Source organism: Rhineura floridana, chromosome 13, assembly GCF_030035675.1.
Source record: "Rhineura floridana isolate rRhiFlo1 chromosome 13, rRhiFlo1.hap2, whole genome shotgun sequence".
Classification (NCBI taxonomy): Eukaryota; Metazoa; Chordata; class Lepidosauria; order Squamata; family Rhineuridae; genus Rhineura; species Rhineura floridana.
In genome coordinates, this window is record NC_084492.1 from 33,262,295 (window position 1) to 33,269,558 (window position 7,264).

Here is a 7,264-nt window from a genome sequence, read left to right on the forward strand (position 1 = left end):
ATTTGTTTATATTTGTTTTAATGTATTTCAAAGTCTGTTTTTATGATGTTTCATTAATGCAAGTTTCATTAATCCTGCTAGTATTTTCTACCATTGATTAAATGGACATCTAGAAGTGTACCAATTGAGGTTCATGCTGAACAAATAATTAAATGTACCTCTTGAAATGACCGCTAATTCCTTGAATCGTTTCATTGACCTATCCTTTATTAAATGACTGCTTAGATCTATTTATAGAACAACAACAACACTGCAAAATAGTCTGGGCATCTGGAGTTGACCTGCCTTCCTTTGCCAAGGACTGAGTGAACTGCTTTGTATTTAGTTTGCATCCCTCCAGTGATGCCTGGTGCCCATTGGGACTGGTAGGAGCAGAAGACAGGGCGATCCACAGTAGGTGGAGCCAGAGGCAATGACAGGCTGAGAAAACTAATTCTAATTTCGTTCCTTTCTTCCTCCCAGAGGAAGAAGTTGACAGGCAGTGCTACCCTTGGGCTGGTTAAAAGAAAGCAGGCAGGTGAAGGCTGAGGGCAGACTGAGGTTAGTGGCGCAGTGCCCCATTTGCCCTAATAGATCAGCCTCAATTGGGGGTAAGGATACAAGGATCTCCCCATTTCGTTTCTCTCAGTTTCTCATTTTTCCTTAATCTTAAATTTGGTTCTCCACATTTCTGCAGCAATTTGCAAATTTCTTTTTTAGAAAATCCTCGTGAACATTATCCAGCATTTTAGTGCACATTTCTCTCAATTTACACATTTCATATGCAGTTTTGATTAACAGACAAGCCAATTTCCTTTATGTAATGCCTTTTTGTATGCTGTTTTCACTAATAAATTCATATTTTATGCACACGTTCCCCTAATATATGAATCTTTGCAAACATTGCTTAGTTGGAGAAGTGCATGCAAAATTTGGATAAGCAAGATTTTTGCAGGACGGCTGTGTTTTGGTTCTCAAGTTGTTTCAAGAAGTGCACATTTGATAAATGTGGTTTTAAATGAGAACTGAATCTAATCTCTCTGGGGGGGACACAATTTTTGTCCTTTGGCTCAGGTAGCAAAATATTTTGGGCCAGCCTTGTGCAACATTATTGAAAAGTGTTAGAAACAGGATCTTTGTAAGGTATTGATGGCAAGAAAATAAAGAAAACTGCGCTGCTTAATGTAATCAATAGATAAATGAATATAGGATCATAGAGAGCTGCCTTATACAGAGTCAAGCCATGGGTCCATCTTGCTCAGTATTGACTGAAAGCGGTTTCTCCAAGGTTTCAGACAGCAACTTTTTCTGAGCCCTACCAGGAGATGCTGCAGACTGAACCTAGGACCTTCTGCATGCAAAACAAATGCTCTACTACTGAGCTACATCCCTTCTCCAGACATAATATGACCTCATGTTAAGGCCTTCTGGAATTTGAATATAATTTGTCTTTACAGGTGACATCAACAGGCACAAGAAGATTTTGATATTTTCCCCTTCCAGTTCATTTTCTTCCAGACTCCCCCCTCCTCCACTGCCAATCGTCTTTATCAGATGCAAAGAAAGGTCAAGCTCAGAAAATTCTTTCAAATTTGGTTAAACAATAAAAGTCACCAAAGTGATTACAAACCTCAGCATAATTGTTGTGGCTTTGGAAGAGCTTAATCCAATTCAGAAGAAGAAAAGGAGTGTTCAGAGAGCCAGCTCGTATCGCAAACTCATTCAGACAATACCAACGCTAATCTAATTGGTAAGATGTTAATCCGTCTGGTTCCTGAGCTAAAAGCTACTATTGTCAAAGAAAACCTTGCAATGTAATCCAATTTGAATATTTTAAGACTCTATAAAAACAAATTCTCAAAGGGCACCGCTGCTGAGAATAGCCATTGACTCAAATGTGTACTTTCAAGAAACATTTTCAGATGTACCTGGGGAGTTTGATTGAAAGCAATGGTCAATCTTGCAAGAAGAGCAGACCTCTGGAGGGGATGTGGGGGTCAGAACTAGGGATGTGCTAAAATTCTACCCAATTTGGATCTGGTACCAAAATTTCCATTAATTTGCTTATTTGCTATCATTGCAGATCGGATTTTTATATCGTGATTTTCTGCAGGTATTTTTGAAATGCTAAAATATTGCTGCATCTAAAATATTGATATTAATGCTAATATTTTAACATTTCCTTTAAAAATACAGATATTAATATCAATATTTTTCCCAATGGAAAAAACCCCACAGATTGGTAAAAACCACAGTTTGTGGACAGAGAGTGAACACGAATCAATACCACCCTGTTAGGCTGACAGAATGCTGTGAAACTGACCCTGGCCAGCAGATCCCATCCCTAATGAGAACACTGCTTACAGCAGCTAATATAAGGCATTTTGGTAAGTGTTAGGAACATAGGACTCTGCCTTATGCCAAGTCAAGCCATTGGTCTATCCAGCTCAGTATTGCCTTAAATGTCTGGGCAGCAACTCAGAGCTTGGAAAAGTTACTGCTGGCTGGGGCTGATGGGAGTTGTTGTTTTTAAAAGTAACTTTTCCAAGCTCTGCAGCAGCTCTTGAGGGTTTCAAGCAGGATTCTTTTCCATCAGGAGATGCCAGGGATTGAACCTGGGACTTTCTACATGCAAAGCAGGTGCTCTGCCGCTGGGCTATGGCTCTGTTGCTCAAGTACTAGTAAAATGCAGTTTCCACCAAATTTCACCAAAAGCAGAATTTGGAGATTCCAGTCAGGAGAACCATCAGGATGAATGTTGAACTCTAATGGAATCTTGACAAGATCTGTGACCCTTCTCAGGACTGGGAGGAGAATGACAACTTTGTGAATTGCCCCAATTTCAAGCCTAATTCAAAATTCAATCCTACTTTGGTCAAATATAGGCAAATTGAATTCAAAATCCCTTCCCTCGCCATAAAGGATTTTGAGAAGATCAGTGTCAAAACATTTCTCAGAGTGTCATGGGTTCCCATATTTCTAAGTTGCCACTGGATTTCAATCACAGCATTCAAAGTTCATTTAGAAGTTCTTCCCAGGTTGAAATATCAGTGAGAATTTCAAGGGAAGCTAAGAGTGTTATGGAAATATATATATATATATATATACACACAGAGATAGCAGTCTGAGCTGCGTGTGTGCCAGTGTGTCTATTTACCTAAGTAGCAGGCTTTTACCCTGCATTTAGATCACTGAGACTTAAGACTTAGTAAAATAAGAAAAGCTACTTTATTTATAGAAATACATAATAGATAGGAAAGGCATACCTAGTTCTAACTAAGTTGGAGCAGCAATGCCCAGACTTGGGTATTGCCCTCATGGCTCAAGAGAGAGAGCAAAGATAAAGATATCTCCTCTCTCCTTGGACAGTCAAAGAAGAAGACAAAGGAAGGAGGGGCAGCTCAGCTTCCCTGAGCATATCAGTTTACAACTGAAGGTAGTTAGGTAGAGAAGAGCACAGGTAAAGGTAGGCAAGTCTAGCCAGCTGGATGACCCTCACTCTATCTTCCTTCTGGAATACAAACAAAAGAACCCAAACAGGAGTTGCTCTTGCCCCACTTCCAACAAAGAGAATGTGGATAATATTAATAAAATCCATAAAAAGGGGATTCATACATCTGTAGTCAAAGGCGAAGGATAGGGTTCTTTGATTCAGACTCTCAGGACAATTTATTTTTAACCTACTTGCCTAGGAGAGGGTCACAATGGATTGTATCCAAGATTGGTTTCTCAGAAGTCCTCTCCCTTAAAAAAAATAAAATCCTTATCTATTTACACATTATGTTTCATGTGGATTTAAGGCACAAAAGTCACTATATATAGCAATTTCCTATCTTACTTCATTAATTATGAGTGATATCGTCTTCTAAAATAAGACTGTTAGACTGGCATAAAATGCCTATGTCCCAACTCAACTTGGACAAGAAAATATAAGAGACTAACAATAATGTGCAAACAGAAATCCCGTGATCCTTCGCAATATGAATGCTCTCCTTCCATGTCTAATCTGCCAATCATAATTACAGGCATTTACTAGTTAATAATACATGAATAACTAAATAAATCCACCTATGTCTGCTCCTGACCCCTGGAAGGCACAATGTTCGTTCTTTTGTGGATGACTGGCTTTGCCTTGTTATCAGTCATATCATGACTCAAACACAGCTTGTGATTCAGCCTTGCAGTCCTGAAATCCTAGTAATCCTAACCATGTCTACTCAGAAGTAAATCCTACTGTATTCAATGGGGATTATTCCCAGATAAAGGATTAGGATTGCAACCTAAGTGTTGGGGATTAAAAATCAGTTCAGTTTCTGCCTGTCCTTGAGGTAAGTTAAGATATAAGAAATATTCTTTATACTTTGGGTCTCAGGAATCACAGAACAAGAAAGGGGCAGCAAGGGTGTGTGTGTCACCATTATGAATGTTCTTAGCAACCACTAACAGCTTTCACAGCTCATGAAAACAACATTATCATTCCTGATTAAAAATAATTCCAATTGGACTTTGCAACAGACTTTTTGTGTGTGGCAATTCTGGTTTCAGTTTTTTTTGTTTTTTTAAAGAAGGGGGCCTAGTTGTTATTACTAATTTTCAAAGAAGAGTAGAGAGAGTTGCTAAGGGAGGAGAATACTGCTGCATCCACTTTTTGAAGTTTTTTTCCCCCTTCCTCTCTTTTGCATAATACTAGAACCCAAAGAAGTCATCCCATGAAGCTGAATAGTGAGATTCAAGACAGACCCCCCAAAAAGAGGACTTCTTTACAGAGCCCGTTGTTAAAATGGAATTTGTTGCCACAAGAAGTGGTGATGGCTGACAACGTGGACAGTTTAGAAGAGGTTTAGACGAATTCATGGGGATATGGTTATCAATGGCTACTAACCCTAATGGCTATGTTCTGCCTCCACTGTTGGAGGCAATGTGCCTCTGAATACCAGTTGCACTGAATCACAAGTGGGGTGAGTGCTGTTGTGCTCATGTCCTGCTTGTGGGCTTTCCATAGGCATCTGGTTAGCCAATGTGAGAACAGGATGGTGGACTAGATGGACCTTTGGCTTGATCTACCAGAGTTCTTATGTTCTTAACTTAGTACAAATCTCTTATTTCCATTTCTTATCCTTCTGATAATTGCTATTTATTATTTTTATTCATGCTACTTCTTCAGACAATCACACAGAATTCATATATGGAATTTGCTGTCAGATGTGGAGATGGCCACTGACTTAGGTGGCTTGTAAGAAAGGGGACTTAGGCAAATGCAGGATGAGGGCATGCCTGTCAAAGACTTCTAGCCACGATTGCTAAATGGAATGTCCATGTTCTAAGGTAGCAAACCACTGAACACCAGCTGGCTGTGGAGCAATAATGGGAGAAGGTAGATGCCTTCATGATGTTCTTGAGGCCTTCCTGGAGACATCTGGTTGCTAAAATAATTAGACCCTTGGTCTGATCCAACATGGATGTGAAATCTGGTGTCCTCCAGATGTTATTGGGCTATGGTCATCTCAGACTACTTGTCATGCTGGCTTGGGATGACTAGAATTGGAGTCCATCAATATTCAGAGGAGCCACATGTTCCTCACCCTTGGTCTACACTGACTGGCTACAGGGCCTTTTCAGCTGTGGCTCCCCATCTGTGGAATGCACTTTCCAGCGAGGTCCATCTTTTTCATGTCAGGTAAAGACTTACCTTTTCCCCCAGGCTTTTGACAGACTAAGATGATGTTGCTCGTTATTAGCGTGATGCCAAAGCTTCCTGTGGCTGTTGTGGGGTTTTTTTTTATTTTGTTCCTGTTTTATGGTATAATATAGTTATTTGTGTTTTGAACAGTGTTGTAAGTCTCTTGGAGACCTTTCAATAACAAGTCTAAATAATAACAACAATAATAATAACAACAACAACAATAATAGTTTTCCAGTGTCTCAGACAGGAGTCTTTCCAGGCCTAACCTTGAGATGCCAGGGACTGATCCTAGGAACTTCTGCATGTTAAACAGATGATCTACAACTGAGCTACAGACCTGATATAGTTGATGCAGCTGAAGAGTGTTTTGAAGGGAGAGAGGGAAGGAGGTGGTGTGAGTTAAATGTATGAAAACAAAATTAAATGGATATTATTGTTGTTATTATTATTAAATAATACTAATACTAATAATATCCATGTCAACTTTGGGGAAGAATCTTTAACTTGCAAATGGCATAGACAGAATGTTTGTGTACAAATAGATCACCCCTCATTCAAAAAGTCACCATAGCGACCCAGCCACTTACCACCAAACAGAATGATAGCTGTCACTGAAGCAAAGGCAGTTGAGGAGTCAAAAGATGCAATAGGGCAGGAGAGGGTGAAAAACTAACACCTCATTAATCTGCCTCTTTGATAAGCCTTGTTACTTCATGTCAGGAATGAATGTGGCACCGAGCTTTCTTCAGGCTCATTGTTAACTCTGCAGAATTTACAGCAGCATATTTGCTTTGCTGCGTTTTAGCTGAGCTCTTGTGGTCCAATAACCTTATCTTCCATGATTGAGCTGAACAGGAGGATCTCGGTCAATAACAACCTGTTTTCCAACTAAGTTGTAGTAGGATCAACTCAGGCGGTTCAAATGGGACTTCGGAGTACAAGGTGTTCCTGTGCCCTCTCTCATTGTTGGGGGCAAATAATGAATGCATTGGTCAGAATTCAGAAGGGAAAACACAATATCACCGATCTGCTTGTTAAAAGCCTTTTGCAGCCCTCCAGATACATTTTAAAATATAGACTGTTTTACTAACCTAAACCGTTTCCAACTTTCCTCTGTGGTTTGCATCATTTGTCTGCTTGCCAGGTCCCTAAGTTGGCAGTTTACACATGAAGAGTATTATTTCATCTTATCAGTGCCTTCCTGCTGGTGAACCCATTATGCAGACATCCCAACATGACACTCTGAAAATGTACCAACTCCATAAGAGACAGACCTGATGGGCATATACCCCTTTTCCCCAGCCTTTCCCCACCAGGTATCATGACAATTAATGTTTAGCTAACTTACCACTAGGGATGGGGGAGAAATTCAATGCAGTTTGCCTTTAAAGCTGAATGTGTCAAACCCACACTCTCGGAAACTATGTGAGAACTGAAACACAGCCATCCTCCAAAAATTCGTACTTATCCAAATTTTACAAGGCAGTTCTCCAATGCTTACAAAAATGCATCTACTGTATAGGGGAAAGTGTGAACAAAATGAATATATTGGTGAAAATAACATACAAAAATGCATTATATAATGAGAAATGTGCGCATCAG